The sequence below is a fragment of the Osmerus mordax genome, chromosome 24 (genome assembly GCF_038355195.1).
Source record: "Osmerus mordax isolate fOsmMor3 chromosome 24, fOsmMor3.pri, whole genome shotgun sequence".
Classification (NCBI taxonomy): Eukaryota; Metazoa; Chordata; class Actinopteri; order Osmeriformes; family Osmeridae; genus Osmerus; species Osmerus mordax.
The window spans coordinates 946,045-963,745 of record NC_090073.1 but is presented as its reverse complement, the minus strand read 5'-3'; the positions used below and the strand labels follow the sequence as shown (position 1 = coordinate 963,745).

The following is a 17,701-nucleotide window of genomic DNA, read 5'->3' as shown; positions in this document are numbered from 1 at the left end:
TATATTTTGGGGCGTGGCTGGCTTGATTGACAGGTCCAGTCTGGAGTGATTGACAGCCCGTTTGGACAAAGGGGGTCATCTCCATGAAAGCTAACAATGTTTGCAGCGACTTTGAGCGGTTTACTAGCCAGGGGCATAGTGGCAAGTAGAGAAAGGCTGTTAGCGAGGTGGCTTCTCAGTCAGACCCGCCCTTCGCCCCTCCATAACTTTGCCCTCTCGTCCAAATATGGTCGCTTTCAATATTATCTGCCTGTTTGGACAAAGGGGGTCTTCTCCATGGAAGCTAACAATGTTTGCAGCGACTTTGAGCGGTTTACTAGCCAGGGGCATAGTGGCAAGTAGAGAAAGGCTGTTAGCGAGGTGGCTTCTCAGTCAGCCCCGCCCATGGACCCGTCCTTTGCCCCTCCACCACTTTGCCCTCTCGTCCAAATATGGTCGCTTTCGATATTATCTTTTGATAATCTGCAAGTAGGGGTTCCATGGTGTAATGGTCAGCACTCTGGACTTTGAATCCAGTAATCTGAGTTCAAATCTCGGTGGAACCTACAGGCAAAGTCCTGGACTCAAAATACAGCCAATGCGGAAGTCCACAATGCCTTTTGGTGTCGTTAGCTAGATTCCCTTCTACTTATCAGTGTCCTGGTGGTCAATCTGAAAATAATTTCATAATTAAGTAGATATTAAACCTTAAAGATCGGTATATTTGGGGGCGTGGCTGGCTTGATTGACAGGTCCAGTCTGGAGTGATTGACAGCCCGTTTGGACAAAGGGGGTCTTCTCCATGGAAGCTAACAATGTTTGCAGCGACTTTGAGCGGTTTACTAGCCAGGGGCATAGTGGCAAGTAGAGAAAGGCTGTTAGCAAGGTGGCTTCTCAGTCAGCCCCGCCCATGGACCCGCCCTTTGCCCCTCCACCACTTTGCCCTCTCGTCCAAATATGGTCGCTTTCGATATTATCTTTTGATAATCTGCAAGTAGGGGTTCCATGGTGTAATGGTCAGCACTCTGGACTTTGAATCCAGTAATCTGAGTTCAAATCTCGGTGGAACCTACAGGCAAAGTCCGGGACTCAAAATACAGCCAATGCGGAAGTCCACAATGCCTTATGGTGTCGTTAGCTAGATTCCCTTCTACTTATCAGTGTCCTGGTGGTCAATCTGAAAATAATTTCATAATTAAGTAGATATTAAACCTTAAAGATCGGTATATTTGGGGGCGTGGCTGGCTTGATTGACAGGTCCAGTCTGGAGTGATTGACAGCCCGTTTGGACAAAGGGGGTCTTCTCCATGGAAGCTAACAATGTTTGCAGCGACTTTGAGCGGTTTACTAGCCAGGGGCATAGTGGCAAGTAGAGAAAGGCTGTTAGCGAGGTGGCTTCTCAGTCAGCCCCGCCCATGGACCCGCCCTTTGCCCCTCCACCACTTTGCCCTCTCGTCCAAATATGGTCGCTTTCGATATTATCTTTTGATAATCTGCAAGTAGGGGTTCCATGGTGTAATGGTCAGCACTCTGGACTTTGAATCCAGTAATCCGAGTTCAAATCTCGGTGGAACCTACAGGCAAAGTCCGGGACTCAAAATACAGCCAATGCGGAAGTCCACAATGCCTTATGGTGTCGTTAGCTAGATTCCCTTCTACTTATCAGTGTCCTGGTGGTCAATCTGAAAATAATTTCATAATTAAGTAGATATTAAACCTTAAAGATTGGTATATTTGGGGGCGTGGCTGGCTTGATTGACAGGTCCAGTCTGGAGTGATTGACAGCCCGTTTGGACAAAGGGGGTCTTCTCCATGGAAGCTAACAATGTTTGCAGCGACTTTGAGCGGTTTACTAGCCAGGGGCATAGTGGCAAGTAGAGAAAGGCTGTTAGCGAGGTGGCTTCTCAGTCAGACCCGCCCTTCGCCCCTCCATAACTTTGCCCTCTCGTCCAAATATGGTCGCTTTCAATATTATCTGCCTGTTTGGACAAAGGGGGTCTTCTCCATGGAAGCTAACAATGTTTGCAGCGACTTTGAGCGGTTTACTAGCCAGGGGCATAGTGGCAAGTAGAGAAAGGCTGTTAGCGAGGTGGCTTCTCAGTCAGCCCCGCCCATGGACCCGTCCTTTGCCCCTCCACCACTTTGCCCTCTCGTCCAAATATGGTCGCTTTCGATATTATCTTTTGATAATCTGCAAGTAGGGGTTCCATGGTGTAATGGTCAGCACTCTGGACTTTGAATCCAGTAATCTGAGTTCAAATCTCGGTGGAACCTACAGGCAAAGTCCTGGACTCAAAATACAGCCAATGCGGAAGTCCACAATGCCTTTTGGTGTCGTTAGCTAGATTCCCTTCTACTTATCAGTGTCCTGGTGGTCAATCTGAAAATAATTTCATAATTAAGTAGATATTAAACCTTAAAGATCGGTATATTTGGGGGCGTGGCTGGCTTGATTGACAGGTCCAGTCTGGAGTGATTGACAGCCCGTTTGGACAAAGGGGGTCTTCTCCATGGAAGCTAACAATGTTTGCAGCGACTTTGAGCGGTTTACTAGCCAGGGGCATAGTGGCAAGTAGAGAAAGGCTGTTAGCGAGGTGGCTTCTCAGTCAGCCCCGCCCATGGACCCGCCCTTTGCCCCTCCACCACTTTGCCCTCTCGTCCAAATATGGTCGCTTTCGATATTATCTTTTGATAATCTGCAAGTAGGGGTTCCATGGTGTAATGGTCAGCACTCTGGACTTTGAATCCAGTAATCCGAGTTCAAATCTCGGTGGAACCTACAGGCAAAGTCCGGGACTCAAAATACAGCCAATGCGGAAGTCCACAATGCCTTATGGTGTCGTTAGCTAGATTCCCTTCTACTTATCAGTGTCCTGGTGGTCAATCTGAAAATAATTTCATAATTAAGTAGATATTAAACCTTAAAGATCGGTATATTTGGGGGCGTGGCTGGCTTGATTGACAGGTCCAGTCTGGAGTGATTGACAGCCCGTTTGGACAAAGGGGGTCTTCTCCATGGAAGCTAACAATGTTTGCAGCGACTTTGAGCGGTTTACTAGCCAGGGGCATAGTGGCAAGTAGAGAAAGGCTGTTAGCGAGGTGGCTTCTCAGTCAGCCCCGCCCATGGACCCGCCCTTTGCCCCTCCACCACTTTGCCCTCTCGTCCAAATATGGTCGCTTTCGATATTATCTTTTGATAATCTGCAAGTAGGGGTTCCATGGTGTAATGGTCAGCACTCTGGACTTTGAATCCAGTAATCCGAGTTCAAGTCTCGGTGGAACCTACAGGCAAAGTCCGGGACTCAAAATACAGCCAATGCGGAAGTCCACAATGCCTTATGGTGTCGTTAGCTAGATTCCCTTCTACTTATCAGTGTCCTGGTGGTCAATCTGAAAATAATTTCATAATTAAGTAGATATTAAACCTTAAAGATTGGTATATTTGGGGGCGTGGCTGGCTTGATTGACAGGTCCAGTCTGGAGTGATTGACAGCCCGTTTGGACAAAGGGGGTCTTCTCCATGGAAGCTAACAATGTTTGCAGCGACTTTGAGCGGTTTACTAGCCAGGGGCATAGTGGCAAGTAGAGAAAGGCTGTTAGCGGGGTGGCTTCTCAGTCAGACCCGCCCTTCGCCCCTCCATCACTTTATCCTCTCGTCCAAATATGGTCCCTTTCGATATTATCTGCCTCTTTGGACAAAGTGGGTCTTCTCGATGGAAGCTAACAATGTTTGCAGCGACTTTGCGCGGTTTACTAGCCAGGGGCATAGTGGCAAGTAGAGAAAGGCTGTTAGCGAGGTGGCTTCTCAGTCAGCCCCGCCCATGGACCCGCCCTTTGCCCCTCCACCACTTTGCCCTCTCGTCCAAATATGGTCGCTTTCGATATTATCTTTTGATAATCTGCAAGTAGGGGGTCCATGGTGTAATGGTCAGCACTCTGGACTTTGAATCCAGTAATCCGAGTTCAAATCTCGGTGGAACCTACAGGCAAAGTCCTGGACTCAAAATACAGCCAATGCGGAAGTCCACAATGCCTTTTGGTGTCGTTAGCTAGATTCCCTTCTACTTATCAGTGTCCTGGTGGTCAATCTGAAAATAATTTCATAATTAAGTAGATATTAAACCTTAAAGATCGGTATATTTGGGGGCGTGGCTGGCTTGATTGACAGGTCCAGTCTGGAGTGATTGACAGCCCGTTTGGACAAAGGGGGTCTTCTCCATGGAAGCTAACAATGTTTGCAGCGACTTTGAGCGGTTTACTAGCCAGGGGCATAGTGGCAAGTAGAGAAAGGCTGTTAGCGAGGTGGCTTCTCAGTCAGCCCCGCCCATGGACCCGCCCTTTGCCCCTCCACCACTTTGCCCTCTCGTCCAAATATGGTCGCTTTCGATATTATCTTTTGATAATCTGCAAGTAGGGGTTCCATGGTGTAATGGTCAGCACTCTGGACTTTGAATCCAGTAATCCGAGTTCAAATCTCGGTAGAACCTACAGGCAAAGTCCGGGACTCAAAATACAGCCAATGCGGAAGTCCACAATGCCTTATGGTGTCGTTAGCTAGATTCCCTTCTACTTATCAGTGTCCTGGTGGTCAATCTGAAAATAATTTCATAATTAAGTAGATATTAAACCTTAAAGATCGGTATATTTGGGGGCGTGGCTGGCTTGATTGACAGGTCCAGTCTGGAGTGATTGACAGCCCGTTTGGACAAAGGGGGTCTTCTCCATGGAAGCTAACAATGTTTGCAGCGACTTTGAGCGGTTTACTAGCCAGGGGCATAGTGGCAAGTAGAGAAAGGCTGTTAGCGAGGTGAATTCTCAGTCAGCCCCGCCCATGGACCCGCCCTTTGCCCCTCCACCACTTTGCCCTCTCGTCCAAATATGGTCGCTTTCGATATTATCTTTTGATAATCTGCAAGTAGGGGTTCCATGGTGTAATGGTCAGCACTCTGGACTTTGAATCCAGTAATCCGAGTTCAAATCTCGGTAGAACCTACAGGCAAAGTCCGGGACTCAAAATACAGCCAATGCGGAAGTCCACAATGCCTTATGGTGTCGTTAGCTAGATTCCCTTCTACTTATCAGTGTCCTGGTGGTCAATCTGAAAATAATTTCATAATTAAGTAGATATTAAACCTTAAAGATCGGTATATTTGGGGGCGTGGCTGGCTTGATTGACAGGTCCAGTCTGGAGTGATTGACAGCCCGTTTGGACAAAGTGGGTCTTCTCGATGGAAGCTAACAATGTTTGCAGCGACTTTGCGCGGTTTACTAGCCAGGGGCATAGTGGCAAGTAGAGAAAGGCTGTTAGCGAGGTGGCTTCTCAGTCAGCCCCGCCCATGGACCCGCCCTTTGCCCCTCCACCACTTTGCCCTCTCGTCCAAATATGGTCGCTTTCGATATTATCTTTTGATAATCTGCAAGTAGGGGGTCCATGGTGTAATGGTCAGCACTCTGGACTTTGAATCCAGTAATCCGAGTTCAAATCTCGGTGGAACCTACAGGCAAAGTCCTGGACTCAAAATACAGCCAATGCGGAAGTCCACAATGCCTTTTGGTGTCGTTAGCTAGATTCCCTTCTACCTATCAGTGTCCTGGTGGTCAATCTGAAAATAATTTCATAATTAAGTAGATATTAAACCTTAAAGATCGGTATATTTGGGGGCGTGGCTGGCTTGATTGACAGGTCCAGTCTGGAGTGATTGACAGCCCGTTTGGACAAAGGGGGTCTTCTCCATGGAAGCTAACAATGTTTGCAGCGACTTTGAGCGGTTTACTAGCCAGGGGCATAGTGGCAAGTAGAGAAAGGCTGTTAGCGAGGTGGCTTCTCAGTCAGCCCCGCCCATGGACCCGCCCTTTGCCCCTCCACCACTTTGCCCTCTCGTCCAAATATGGTCGCTTTCGATATTATCTTTTGATAATCTGCAAGTAGGGGTTCCATGGTGTAATGGTCAGCACTCTGGACTTTGAATCCAGTAATCCGAGTTCAAATCTCGGTGGAACCTACAGGCAAAGTCCGGGACTCAAAATACAGCCAATGCGGAAGTCCACAATGCCTTATGGTGTCGTTAGCTAGATTCCCTTCTACTTATCAGTGTCCTGGTGGTCAATCTGAAAATAATTTCATAATTAAGTAGATATTAAACCTTAAAGATTGGTATATTTGGGGGCGTGGCTGGCTTGATTGACAGGTCCAGTCTGGAGTGATTGACAGCCCGTTTGGACAAAGGGGGTCTTCTCCATGGAAGCTAACAATGTTTGCAGCGACTTTGAGCGGTTTACTAGCCAGGGGCATAGTGGCAAGTAGAGAAAGGCTGTTAGCGGGGTGGCTTCTCAGTCAGACCCGCCCTTCGCCCCTCCATCACTTTATCCTCTCGTCCAAATATGGTCCCTTTCGATATTATCTGCCTCTTTGGACAAAGTGGGTCTTCTCGATGGAAGCTAACAATGTTTGCAGCGACTTTGCGCGGTTTACTAGCCAGGGGCATAGTGGCAAGTAGAGAAAGGCTGTTAGCGAGGTGGCTTCTCAGTCAGCCCCGCCCATGGACCCGCCCTTTGCCCCTCCACCACTTTGCCCTCTCGTCCAAATATGGTCGCTTTCGATATTATCTTTTGATAATCTGCAAGTAGGGGGTCCATGGTGTAATGGTCAGCACTCTGGACTTTGAATCCAGTAATCCGAGTTCAAATCTCGGTGGAACCTACAGGCAAAGTCCTGGACTCAAAATACAGCCAATGCGGAAGTCCACAATGCCTTTTGGTGTCGTTAGCTAGATTCCCTTCTACTTATCAGTGTCCTGGTGGTCAATCTGAAAATAATTTCATAATTAAGTAGATATTAAACCTTAAAGATCGGTATATTTGGGGGCGTGGCTGGCTTGATTGACAGGTCCAGTCTGGAGTGATTGACAGCCCGTTTGGACAAAGGGGGTCTTCTCCATGGAAGCTAACAATGTTTGCAGCGACTTTGAGCGGTTTACTAGCCAGGGGCATAGTGGCAAGTAGAGAAAGGCTGTTAGCGAGGTGGCTTCTCAGTCAGCCCCGCCCATGGACCCGCCCTTTGCCCCTCCACCACTTTGCCCTCTCGTCCAAATATGGTCGCTTTCGATATTATCTTTTGATAATCTGCAAGTAGGGGTTCCATGGTGTAATGGTCAGCACTCTGGACTTTGAATCCAGTAATCCGAGTTCAAATCTCGGTAGAACCTACAGGCAAAGTCCGGGACTCAAAATACAGCCAATGCGGAAGTCCACAATGCCTTATGGTGTCGTTAGCTAGATTCCCTTCTACTTATCAGTGTCCTGGTGGTCAATCTGAAAATAATTTCATAATTAAGTAGATATTAAACCTTAAAGATCGGTATATTTGGGGGCGTGGCTGGCTTGATTGACAGGTCCAGTCTGGAGTGATTGACAGCCCGTTTGGACAAAGGGGGTCTTCTCCATGGAAGCTAACAATGTTTGCAGCGACTTTGAGCGGTTTACTAGCCAGGGGCATAGTGGCAAGTAGAGAAAGGCTGTTAGCGAGGTGAATTCTCAGTCAGCCCCGCCCATGGACCCGCCCTTTGCCCCTCCACCACTTTGCCCTCTCGTCCAAATATGGTCGCTTTCGATATTATCTTTTGATAATCTGCAAGTAGGGGTTCCATGGTGTAATGGTCAGCACTCTGGACTTTGAATCCAGTAATCCGAGTTCAAATCTCGGTAGAACCTACAGGCAAAGTCCGGGACTCAAAATACAGCCAATGCGGAAGTCCACAATGCCTTATGGTGTCGTTAGCTAGATTCCCTTCTACTTATCAGTGTCCTGGTGGTCAATCTGAAAATAATTTCATAATTAAGTAGATATTAAACCTTAAAGATCGGTATATTTGGGGGCGTGGCTGGCTTGATTGACAGGTCCAGTCTGGAGTGATTGACAGCCCGTTTGGACAAAGTGGGTCTTCTCGATGGAAGCTAACAATGTTTGCAGCGACTTTGCGCGGTTTACTAGCCAGGGGCATAGTGGCAAGTAGAGAAAGGCTGTTAGCGAGGTGGCTTCTCAGTCAGCCCCGCCCATGGACCCGCCCTTTGCCCCTCCACCACTTTGCCCTCTCGTCCAAATATGGTCGCTTTCGATATTATCTTTTGATAATCTGCAAGTAGGGGGTCCATGGTGTAATGGTCAGCACTCTGGACTTTGAATCCAGTAATCCGAGTTCAAATCTCGGTGGAACCTACAGGCAAAGTCCTGGACTCAAAATACAGCCAATGCGGAAGTCCACAATGCCTTTTGGTGTCGTTAGCTAGATTCCCTTCTACCTATCAGTGTCCTGGTGGTCAATCTGAAAATAATTTCATAATTAAGTAGATATTAAACCTTAAAGATCGGTATATTTGGGGGCGTGGCTGGCTTGATTGACAGGTCCAGTCTGGAGTGATTGACAGCCCGTTTGGACAAAGGGGGTCTTCTCCATGGAAGCTAACAATGTTTGCAGCGACTTTGAGCGGTTTACTAGCCAGGGGCATAGTGGCAAGTAGAGAAAGGCTGTTAGCGAGGTGGCTTCTCAGTCAGCCCCGCCCATGGACCCGCCCTTTGCCCCTCCACCACTTTGCCCTCTCGTCCAAATATGGTCGCTTTCGATATTATCTTTTGATAATCTGCAAGTAGGGGTTCCATGGTGTAATGGTCAGCACTCTGGACTTTGAATCCAGTAATCCGAGTTCAAATCTCGGTAGAACCTACAGGCAAAGTCCGGGACTCAAAATACAGCCAATGCGGAAGTCCACAATGCCTTATGGTGTCGTTAGCTAGATTCCCTTCTACTTATCAGTGTCCTGGTGGTCAATCTGAAAATAATTTCATAATTAAGTAAATATTAAACCTTAAAGATCGGTATATTTGGGGGCGTGGCTGGCTTGATTGACAGGTCCAGTCTGGAGTGATTGACAGCCCGTTTGGACAAAGGGGGTCTTCTCCATGGAAGCTAACAATGTTTGCAGCGACTTTGAGCGGTTTACTAGCCAGGGGCATAGTGGCAAGTAGAGAAAGGCTGTTAGCGAGGTGAATTCTCAGTCAGCCCCGCCCATGGACCCGCCCTTTGCCCCTCCACCACTTTGCCCTCTCGTCCAAATATGGTCGCTTTCGATATTATCTTTTGATAATCTGCAAGTAGGGGGTCCATGGTGTAATGGTCAGCACTCTGGACTTTGAATCCAGTAATCCGAGTTCAAATCTCGGTAGAACCTACAGGCAAAGTCCGGGACTCAAAATACAGCCAATGCGGAAGTCCACAATGCCTTATGGTGTCGTTAGCTAGATTCCCTTCTACTTATCAGTGTCCTGGTGGTCAATCTGAAAATAATTTCATAATTAAGTAGATATTAAACCTTAAAGATTGGTATATTTGGGGGCGTGGCTGGCTTGATTGACAGGTCCAGTCTGGAGTGATTGACAGCCCGTTTGGACAAAGGGGGTCTTCTCCATGGAAGCTAACAATGTTTGCAGCGACTTTGAGCGGTTTACTAGCCAGGGGCATAGTGGCAAGTAGAGAAAGGCTGTTAGCGAGGTGGCTTCTCAGTCAGCCCCGCCCATGGACCCGCCCTTTGCCCCTCCACCACTTTGCCCTCTCGTCCAAATATGGTCGCTTTCGATATTATCTTTTGATAATCTGCAAGTAGGGGTTCCATGGTGTAATGGTCAGCACTCTGGACTTTGAATCCAGTAATCCGAGTTCAAATCTCGGTGGAACCTACAGGCAAAGTCCGGGACTCAAAATACAGCCAATGCGGAAGTCCACAATGCCTTATAGTGTCGTTAGCTAGATTCCCTTCTACTTATCAGTGTCCTGGTGTTCAATCTGAAAATAATTTCATAATTAAGTAGATATTAAACCTTAAAGATTGGTATATTTGGGGGCGTGGCTGGCTTGATTGACAGGTCCAGTCTGGAGTGATTGACAGCCCGTTTGGACAAAGGGGGTCTTCTCCATGGAAGCTAACAATGTTTGCAGCGACTTTGAGCGGTTTACTAGCCAGGGGCATAGTGGCAAGTAGAGAAAGGCTGTTAGCGGGGTGGCTTCTCAGTCAGACCCGCCCTTCGCCCCTCCATCACTTTATCCTCTCGTCCAAATATGGTCCCTTTCGATATTATCTGCCTCTTTGGACAAAGTGGGTCTTCTCGATGGAAGCTAACAATGTTTGCAGCGACTTTGCGCGGTTTACTAGCCAGGGGCATAGTGGCAAGTAGAGAAAGGCTGTTAGCGAGGTGGCTTCTCAGTCAGCCCCGCCCATGGACCCGCCCTTTGCCCCTCCACTACTTTGCCCTCTCGTCCAAATATGGTCGCTTTCGATATTATCTTTTGATAATCTGCAAGTAGGGGTTCCATGGTGTAATGGTCAGCACTCTGGACTTTGAATCCAGTAATCCGAGTTCAAATCTCGGTGGAACCTACAGGCAAAGTCCGGGACTCAAAATACAGCCAATGCGGAAGGCCACAGTGCCTTATGGTGTCGTTAGCTAGATTCCCTTCTACTTATCAGTGTCCTGGTGGTCAATCTGAAAATAATTTCATAATTAAGTAGATATTAAACCTTAAAGATCGGTATATTTTGGGGCGTGGCTGGCTTGATTGACAGGTCCAGTCTGGAGTGATTGACAGCCCGTTTGGACAAAGGGGGTCATCTCCATGAAAGCTAACAATGTTTGCAGCGACTTTGAGCGGTTTACTAGCCAGGGGCATAGTGGCAAGTAGAGAAAGGCTGTTAGCGAGGTGGCTTCTCAGTCAGACCCGCCCTTCGCCCCTCCATAACTTTGCCCTCTCGTCCAAATATGGTCGCTTTCAATATTATCTGCCTGTTTGGACAAAGGGGGTCTTCTCCATGGAAGCTAACAATGTTTGCAGCGACTTTGAGCGGTTTACTAGCCAGGGGCATAGTGGCAAGTAGAGAAAGGCTGTTAGCGAGGTGGCTTCTCAGTCAGCCCCGCCCATGGACCCGTCTTTTGCCCCTCCACCACTTTGCCCTCTCGTCCAAATATGGTCGCTTTCGATATTATCTTTTGATAATCTGCCAGTAGGGGTTCCATGGTGTAATGGTCAGCACTCTGGACTTTGAATCCAGTAATCTGAGTTCAAATCTCGGTGGAACCTACAGGCAAAGTCCTGGACTCAAAATACAGCCAATGCGGAAGTCCACAATGCCTTTTGGTGTCGTTAGCTAGATTCCCTTCTACTTATCAGTGTCCTGGTGGTCAATCTGAAAATAATTTCATAATTAAGTAGATATTAAACCTTAAAGATCGGTATATTTGGGGGCGTGGCTGGCTTGATTGACAGGTCCAGTCTGGAGTGATTGACAGCCCGTTTGGACAAAGGGGGTCTTCTCCATGGAAGCTAACAATGTTTGCAGCGACTTTGTGCGGGTTTACTAGCCAGGGGCATAGTGGCAAGTAGAGAAAGGCTGTTAGCGAGGTGGCTTCTCAGTCAGCCCCGCCCATGGACCCGCCCTTTGCCCCTCCACCACTTTGCCCTCTCGTCCAAATATGGTCGCTTTCGATATTATCTTTTGATAATCTGCAAGTAGGGGTTCCATGGTGTAATGGTCAGCACTCTGGACTTTGAATCCAGTAATCCGAGTTCAAATCTCGGTAGAACCTACAGGCAAAGTCCGGGACTCAAAATACAGCCAATGCGGAAGTCCACAATGCCTTATGGTGTCGTTAGCTAGATTCCCTTCTACTTATCAGTGTCCTGGTGGTCAATCTGAAAATAATTTCATAATTAAGTAGATATTAAACCTTAAAGATCGGTATATTTGGGGGCGTGGCTGGCTTGATTGACAGGTCCAGTCTGGAGTGATTGACAGCCCGTTTGGACAAAGGGGGTCTTCTCCATGGAAGCTAACAATGTTTGCAGCGACTTTGAGCGGTTTACTAGCCAGGGGCATAGTGGCAAGTAGAGAAAGGCTGTTAGCGAGGTGGCTTCTCAGTCAGACCCGCCCTTCGCCCCTCCATAACTTTGCCCTCTCGTCCAAATATGGTCGCTTTCAATATTATCTGCCTGTTTGGACAAAGGGGGTCTTCTCCATGGAAGCTAACAATGTTTGCAGCGACTTTGAGCGGTTTACTAGCCAGGGGCATAGTGGCAAGTAGAGAAAGGCTGTTAGCGAGGTGGCTTCTCAGTCAGCCCCGCCCATGGACCCGCCCTTTGCCCCTCCACCACTTTGCCCTCTCGTCCAAATATGGTCGCTTTCGATATTATCTTTTGATAATCTGCAAGTAGGGGTTCCATGGTGTAATGGTCAGCACTCTGGACTTTGAATCCAGTAATCCGAGTTCAAATCTCGGTGGAACCTACAGGCAAAGTCCGGGACTCAAAATACAGCCAATGCGGAAGTCCACAATGCCTTATAGTGTCGTTAGCTAGATTCCCTTCTACTTATCAGTGTCCTGGTGTTCAATCTGAAAATAATTTCATAATTAAGTAGATATTAAACCTTAAAGATTGGTATATTTGGGGGCGTGGCTGGCTTGATTGACAGGTCCAGTCTGGAGTGATTGACAGCCCGTTTGGACAAAGGGGGTCTTCTCCATGGAAGCTAACAATGTTTGCAGCGACTTTGAGCGGTTTACTAGCCAGGGGCATAGTGGCAAGTAGAGAAAGGCTGTTAGCGGGGTGGCTTCTCAGTCAGACCCGCCCTTCGCCCCTCCATCACTTTATCCTCTCGTCCAAATATGGTCCCTTTCGATATTATCTGCCTCTTTGGACAAAGTGGGTCTTCTCGATGGAAGCTAACAATGTTTGCAGCGACTTTGCGCGGTTTACTAGCCAGGGGCATAGTGGCAAGTAGAGAAAGGCTGTTAGCGAGGTGGCTTCTCAGTCAGCCCCGCCCATGGACCCGCCCTTTGCCCCTCCACTACTTTGCCCTCTCGTCCAAATATGGTCGCTTTCGATATTATCTTTTGATAATCTGCAAGTAGGGGTTCCATGGTGTAATGGTCAGCACTCTGGACTTTGAATCCAGTAATCCGAGTTCAAATCTCGGTGGAACCTACAGGCAAAGTCCGGGACTCAAAATACAGCCAATGCGGAAGGCCACAGTGCCTTATGGTGTCGTTAGCTAGATTCCCTTCTACTTATCAGTGTCCTGGTGGTCAATCTGAAAATAATTTCATAATTAAGTAGATATTAAACCTTAAAGATCGGTATATTTTGGGGCGTGGCTGGCTTGATTGACAGGTCCAGTCTGGAGTGATTGACAGCCCGTTTGGACAAAGGGGGTCATCTCCATGAAAGCTAACAATGTTTGCAGCGACTTTGAGCGGTTTACTAGCCAGGGGCATAGTGGCAAGTAGAGAAAGGCTGTTAGCGGGGTGGCTTCTCAGTCAGACCCGCCCTTCGCCCCTCCATCACATTATCCTCTCGTCCAAATATGGTCCCTTTCGATATTATCTGCCTCTTTGGACAAAGTGGGTCTTCTCGATGGAAGCTAACAATGTTTGCAGCGACTTTGCGTGGTTTACTAGCCAGGGGCATAGTGGCAAGTAGAGAAAGGCTGTTAGCGAGGTGGCTTCTCAGTCAGCCCCGCCCATGGACCCGCCCTTTGCCCCTCCACTACTTTGCCCTCTCGTCCAAATATGGTCGCTTTCGATATTATCTTTTGATAATCTGCAAGTAGGGGTTCCATGGTGTAATGGTCAGCACTCTGGACTTTGAATCCAGTAATCTGAGTTCAAATCTTGGTGGAACCAACAGGCTAAGTCCTGGACTCAAAATACAGCCAATGCGGAAGTCCACAATGCCTTATGGTGTCGTTAGCTAGATTCCCTTCTTCTTATCAGTGTCCTGGTGGTCCATCTGAAAATAATTTCATAATTAAGTAGATATTAAACCTTAAAGATCGGTATATTTGGGGGCGTGGCTGGCTTGATTGACAGGTCCAGTCTGGAGTGATTGACAGCCCGTTTGGACAAAGGGGGTCTTCTCCATGGAAGCTAACAATGTTTGCAGCGACTTTGAGCGGTTTACTAGCCAGGGGCATAGTGGCAAGTAGAGAAAGGCTGTTAGCGAGGTGGCTTCTCAGTCAGCCCCGCCCATGGACCCGCCCTTTGCCCCTCCACCACTTTGCCCTCTCGTCCAAATATGGTCGCTTTCGATATTATCTTTTGATAATCTGCAAGTAGGGGTTCCATGGTGTAATGGTCAGCACTCTGGACTTTGAATCCAGTAATCCGAGTTCAAATCTCGGTGGAACCTACAGGCAAAGTCCGGGACTCAAAATACAGCCAATGCGGAAGGCCACAGTGCCTTATGGTGTCGTTAGCTAGATTCCCTTCTACTTATCAGTGTCCTGGTGGTCAATCTGAAAATAATTTCATAATTAAGTAGATATTAAACCTTAAAGATCGGTATATTTTGGGGCGTGGCTGGCTTGATTGACAGGTCCAGTCTGGAGTGATTGACAGCCCGTTTGGACAAAGGGGGTCATCTCCATGAAAGCTAACAATGTTTGCAGCGACTTTGAGCGGTTTACTAGCCAGGGGCATAGTGGCAAGTAGAGAAAGGCTGTTAGCGAGGTGGCTTCTCAGTCAGACCCGCCCTTCGCCCCTCCATAACTTTGCCCTCTCGTCCAAATATGGTCGCTTTCAATATTATCTGCCTGTTTGGACAAAGGGGGTCTTCTCCATGGAAGCTAACAATGTTTGCAGCGACTTTGAGCGGTTTACTAGCCAGGGGCATAGTGGCAAGTAGAGAAAGGCTGTTAGCGAGGTGGCTTCTCAGTCAGCCCCGCCCATGGACCCGTCCTTTGCCCCTCCACCACTTTGCCCTCTCGTCCAAATATGGTCGCTTTCGATATTATCTTTTGATAATCTGCAAGTAGGGGTTCCATGGTGTAATGGTCAGCACTCTGGACTTTGAATCCAGTAATCTGAGTTCAAATCTCGGTGGAACCTACAGGCAAAGTCCTGGACTCAAAATACAGCCAATGCGGAAGTCCACAATGCCTTTTGGTGTCGTTAGCTAGATTCCCTTCTACTTATCAGTGTCCTGGTGGTCAATCTGAAAATAATTTCATAATTAAGTAGATATTAAACCTTAAAGATCGGTATATTTGGGGGCGTGGCTGGCTTGATTGACAGGTCCAGTCTGGAGTGATTGACAGCCCGTTTGGACAAAGGGGGTCTTCTCCATGGAAGCTAACAATGTTTGCAGCGACTTTGTGCGGGTTTACTAGCCAGGGGCATAGTGGCAAGTAGAGAAAGGCTGTTAGCGAGGTGGCTTCTCAGTCAGCCCCGCCCATGGACCCGCCCTTTGCCCCTCCACCACTTTGCCCTCTCGTCCAAATATGGTCGCTTTCGATATTATCTTTTGATAATCTGCAAGTAGGGGTTCCATGGTGTAATGGTCAGCACTCTGGACTTTGAATCCAGTAATCCGAGTTCAAATCTCGGTAGAACCTACAGGCAAAGTCCGGGACTCAAAATACAGCCAATGCGGAAGTCCACAATGCCTTATGGTGTCGTTAGCTAGATTCCCTTCTACTTATCAGTGTCCTGGTGGTCAATCTGAAAATAATTTCATAATTAAGTAGATATTAAACCTTAAAGATCGGTATATTTGGGGGCGTGGCTGGCTTGATTGACAGGTCCAGTCTGGAGTGATTGACAGCCCGTTTGGACAAAGGGGGTCTTCTCCATGGAAGCTAACAATGTTTGCAGCGACTTTGAGCGGTTTACTAGCCAGGGGCATAGTGGCAAGTAGAGAAAGGCTGTTAGCGAGGTGGCTTCTCAGTCAGACCCGCCCTTCGCCCCTCCATAACTTTGCCCTCTCGTCCAAATATGGTCGCTTTCAATATTATCTGCCTGTTTGGACAAAGGGGGTCTTCTCCATGGAAGCTAACAATGTTTGCAGCGACTTTGAGCGGTTTACTAGCCAGGGGCATAGTGGCAAGTAGAGAAAGGCTGTTAGCGAGGTGGCTTCTCAGTCAGCCCCGCCCATGGACCCGCCCTTTGCCCCTCCACCACTTTGCCCTCTCGTCCAAATATGGTCGCTTTCGATATTATCTTTTGATAATCTGCAAGTAGGGGTTCCATGGTGTAATGGTCAGCACTCTGGACTTTGAATCCAGTAATCCGAGTTCAAATCTCGGTGGAACCTACAGGCAAATTCCGGGACTCAAAATACAGCCAATGCGGAAGTCCACAATGCCTTATGGTGTCGTTAGCTAGATTCCCTTCTACTTATCAGTGTCCTGGTGTTCAATCTGAAAATAATTTCATAATTAAGTAGATATTAAACCTTAAAGATTGGTATATTTGGGGGCATGGCTGGCTTGATTGACAGGTCCAGTCTGGAGTGATTGACAGCCCGTTTGGACAAAGGGGGTCTTCTCCATGGAAGCTAACAATGTTTGCAGCGACTTTGAGCGGTTTACTAGCCAGGGGCATAGTGGCAAGTAGAGAAAGGCTGTTAGCGGGGTGGCTTCTCAGTCAGACCCGCCCTTCGCCCCTCCATCACTTTATCCTCTCGTCCAAATATGGTCCCTTTCGATATTATCTGCCTCTTTGGACAAAGTGGGTCTTCTCGATGGAAGCTAACAATGTTTGCAGCGACTTTGCGTGGTTTACTAGCCAGGGGCATAGTGGCAAGTAGAGAAAGGCTGTTAGCGAGGTGGCTTCTCAGTCAGCCCCGCCCATGGACCCGCCCTTTGCCCCTCCACTACTTTGCCCTCTCGTCCAAATATGGTCGCTTTCGATATTATCTTTTGATAATCTGCAAGTAGGGGTTCCATGGTGTAATGGTCAGCACTCTGGACTTTGAATTCAGTAATCCGAGTTCAAATCTCGGTGGAACCTACAGGCAAAGTCCGGGACTCAAAATACAGCCAATGCGGAAGGCCACAGTGCCTTATGGTGTCGTTAGCTAGATTCCCTTCTACTTATCAGTGTCCTGGTGGTCCATCTGAAAATAATTTCATAATTAAGTAGATATTAAACCTTAAAGATCGGTATATTTTGGGGCGTGGCTGGCTTGATTGACAGGTCCAGTCTGGAGTGATTGACAGCCCGTTTGGACAAAGGGGGTCATCTCCATGAAAGCTAACAATGTTTGCAGCGACTTTGAGCGGTTTACTAGCCAGGGGCATAGTGGCAAGTAGAGAAAGGCTGTTAGCGAGGTGGCTTCTCAGTCAGACCCGCCCTTCGCCCCTCCATAACTTTGCCCTCTCGTCCAAATATGGTCGCTTTCAATATTATCTGCCTGTTTGGACAAAGGGGGTCTTCTCCATGGAAGCTAACAATGTTTGCAGCGACTTTGAGCGGTTTACTAGCCAGGGGCATAGTGGCAAGTAGAGAAAGGCTGTTAGCGAGGTGGCTTCTCAGTCAGCCCCGCCCATGGACCCGCCCTTTGCCCCTCCACTACTTTGCCCTCTCGTCCAAATATGGTCGCTTTCGATATTATCTTTTGATAATCTGCAAGTAGGGGTTCCATGGTGTAATGGTCAGCACTCTGGACTTTGAATCCAGTAATCCGAGTTCAAATCTCGGTGGAACCTACAGGCAAAGTCCGGGACTCAAAATACAGCCAATGCGGAAGTCCACAATGCCTTATGGTGTCGTTAGCTAGATTTCCTTCTACTTATCAGTGTCCTGGTGGTCAATCTGAAAATAATTTCATAATTAAGTAGATATTAAACCTTAAAGATTGGTATATTTGGGGGCGTGGCTGGCTTGATTGACAGGTCCAGT

General features: G+C 47.9%; 30 non-coding genes across 30 annotated transcripts; all 30 read left to right on the top strand.

Moving 5' to 3' along the window:
• Positions 1–473: 473 nt before the first annotated feature.
• trnaq-uug (transfer RNA glutamine (anticodon UUG)) lies at positions 474–545 on the top strand. Its single transcript has one exon. It is a non-coding gene; the product is annotated as a tRNA-Gln (tRNA).
• Positions 546–978: 433 nt separating this feature from the next.
• trnaq-uug (transfer RNA glutamine (anticodon UUG)) lies at positions 979–1,050 on the top strand. The gene has a single exon. It is a non-coding gene; the product is annotated as a tRNA-Gln (tRNA).
• Positions 1,051–1,483: 433 nt separating this feature from the next.
• Positions 1,484–1,555, top strand: trnaq-uug (transfer RNA glutamine (anticodon UUG)). The gene has a single exon. It is a non-coding gene; the product is annotated as a tRNA-Gln (tRNA).
• A 626-nt stretch (positions 1,556–2,181) lies between these two features.
• On the top strand, positions 2,182–2,253 carry trnaq-uug (transfer RNA glutamine (anticodon UUG)). Its single transcript has one exon. It is a non-coding gene; the product is annotated as a tRNA-Gln (tRNA).
• Positions 2,254–2,686: 433 nt separating this feature from the next.
• On the top strand, positions 2,687–2,758 carry trnaq-uug (transfer RNA glutamine (anticodon UUG)). The gene has a single exon. It is a non-coding gene; the product is annotated as a tRNA-Gln (tRNA).
• Positions 2,759–3,191: 433 nt separating this feature from the next.
• trnaq-uug (transfer RNA glutamine (anticodon UUG)) lies at positions 3,192–3,263 on the top strand. The gene has a single exon. It is a non-coding gene; the product is annotated as a tRNA-Gln (tRNA).
• Positions 3,264–3,889: 626 nt separating this feature from the next.
• On the top strand, positions 3,890–3,961 carry trnaq-uug (transfer RNA glutamine (anticodon UUG)). Its single transcript has one exon. It is a non-coding gene; the product is annotated as a tRNA-Gln (tRNA).
• Positions 3,962–4,394: 433 nt separating this feature from the next.
• Positions 4,395–4,466, top strand: trnaq-uug (transfer RNA glutamine (anticodon UUG)). Its single transcript has one exon. It is a non-coding gene; the product is annotated as a tRNA-Gln (tRNA).
• A 433-nt stretch (positions 4,467–4,899) lies between these two features.
• trnaq-uug (transfer RNA glutamine (anticodon UUG)) lies at positions 4,900–4,971 on the top strand. Its single transcript has one exon. It is a non-coding gene; the product is annotated as a tRNA-Gln (tRNA).
• A 433-nt stretch (positions 4,972–5,404) lies between these two features.
• trnaq-uug (transfer RNA glutamine (anticodon UUG)) lies at positions 5,405–5,476 on the top strand. Its single transcript has one exon. It is a non-coding gene; the product is annotated as a tRNA-Gln (tRNA).
• A 433-nt stretch (positions 5,477–5,909) lies between these two features.
• trnaq-uug (transfer RNA glutamine (anticodon UUG)) lies at positions 5,910–5,981 on the top strand. Its single transcript has one exon. It is a non-coding gene; the product is annotated as a tRNA-Gln (tRNA).
• Positions 5,982–6,607: 626 nt separating this feature from the next.
• On the top strand, positions 6,608–6,679 carry trnaq-uug (transfer RNA glutamine (anticodon UUG)). Its single transcript has one exon. It is a non-coding gene; the product is annotated as a tRNA-Gln (tRNA).
• Positions 6,680–7,112: 433 nt separating this feature from the next.
• Positions 7,113–7,184, top strand: trnaq-uug (transfer RNA glutamine (anticodon UUG)). The gene has a single exon. It is a non-coding gene; the product is annotated as a tRNA-Gln (tRNA).
• A 433-nt stretch (positions 7,185–7,617) lies between these two features.
• Positions 7,618–7,689, top strand: trnaq-uug (transfer RNA glutamine (anticodon UUG)). Its single transcript has one exon. It is a non-coding gene; the product is annotated as a tRNA-Gln (tRNA).
• Positions 7,690–8,122: 433 nt separating this feature from the next.
• trnaq-uug (transfer RNA glutamine (anticodon UUG)) lies at positions 8,123–8,194 on the top strand. The gene has a single exon. It is a non-coding gene; the product is annotated as a tRNA-Gln (tRNA).
• A 433-nt stretch (positions 8,195–8,627) lies between these two features.
• On the top strand, positions 8,628–8,699 carry trnaq-uug (transfer RNA glutamine (anticodon UUG)). The gene has a single exon. It is a non-coding gene; the product is annotated as a tRNA-Gln (tRNA).
• A 433-nt stretch (positions 8,700–9,132) lies between these two features.
• trnaq-uug (transfer RNA glutamine (anticodon UUG)) lies at positions 9,133–9,204 on the top strand. Its single transcript has one exon. It is a non-coding gene; the product is annotated as a tRNA-Gln (tRNA).
• A 433-nt stretch (positions 9,205–9,637) lies between these two features.
• trnaq-uug (transfer RNA glutamine (anticodon UUG)) lies at positions 9,638–9,709 on the top strand. Its single transcript has one exon. It is a non-coding gene; the product is annotated as a tRNA-Gln (tRNA).
• Positions 9,710–10,335: 626 nt separating this feature from the next.
• trnaq-uug (transfer RNA glutamine (anticodon UUG)) lies at positions 10,336–10,407 on the top strand. Its single transcript has one exon. It is a non-coding gene; the product is annotated as a tRNA-Gln (tRNA).
• A 626-nt stretch (positions 10,408–11,033) lies between these two features.
• On the top strand, positions 11,034–11,105 carry trnaq-uug (transfer RNA glutamine (anticodon UUG)). Its single transcript has one exon. It is a non-coding gene; the product is annotated as a tRNA-Gln (tRNA).
• Positions 11,106–11,539: 434 nt separating this feature from the next.
• On the top strand, positions 11,540–11,611 carry trnaq-uug (transfer RNA glutamine (anticodon UUG)). The gene has a single exon. It is a non-coding gene; the product is annotated as a tRNA-Gln (tRNA).
• Positions 11,612–12,237: 626 nt separating this feature from the next.
• On the top strand, positions 12,238–12,309 carry trnaq-uug (transfer RNA glutamine (anticodon UUG)). Its single transcript has one exon. It is a non-coding gene; the product is annotated as a tRNA-Gln (tRNA).
• A 626-nt stretch (positions 12,310–12,935) lies between these two features.
• Positions 12,936–13,007, top strand: trnaq-uug (transfer RNA glutamine (anticodon UUG)). Its single transcript has one exon. It is a non-coding gene; the product is annotated as a tRNA-Gln (tRNA).
• A 626-nt stretch (positions 13,008–13,633) lies between these two features.
• trnaq-uug (transfer RNA glutamine (anticodon UUG)) lies at positions 13,634–13,705 on the top strand. The gene has a single exon. It is a non-coding gene; the product is annotated as a tRNA-Gln (tRNA).
• Positions 13,706–14,138: 433 nt separating this feature from the next.
• Positions 14,139–14,210, top strand: trnaq-uug (transfer RNA glutamine (anticodon UUG)). Its single transcript has one exon. It is a non-coding gene; the product is annotated as a tRNA-Gln (tRNA).
• A 626-nt stretch (positions 14,211–14,836) lies between these two features.
• On the top strand, positions 14,837–14,908 carry trnaq-uug (transfer RNA glutamine (anticodon UUG)). Its single transcript has one exon. It is a non-coding gene; the product is annotated as a tRNA-Gln (tRNA).
• Positions 14,909–15,342: 434 nt separating this feature from the next.
• trnaq-uug (transfer RNA glutamine (anticodon UUG)) lies at positions 15,343–15,414 on the top strand. Its single transcript has one exon. It is a non-coding gene; the product is annotated as a tRNA-Gln (tRNA).
• Positions 15,415–16,040: 626 nt separating this feature from the next.
• trnaq-uug (transfer RNA glutamine (anticodon UUG)) lies at positions 16,041–16,112 on the top strand. The gene has a single exon. It is a non-coding gene; the product is annotated as a tRNA-Gln (tRNA).
• Positions 16,113–16,738: 626 nt separating this feature from the next.
• Positions 16,739–16,810, top strand: trnaq-uug (transfer RNA glutamine (anticodon UUG)). Its single transcript has one exon. It is a non-coding gene; the product is annotated as a tRNA-Gln (tRNA).
• Positions 16,811–17,436: 626 nt separating this feature from the next.
• Positions 17,437–17,508, top strand: trnaq-uug (transfer RNA glutamine (anticodon UUG)). The gene has a single exon. It is a non-coding gene; the product is annotated as a tRNA-Gln (tRNA).
• Positions 17,509–17,701: the final 193 nt, after the last annotated feature.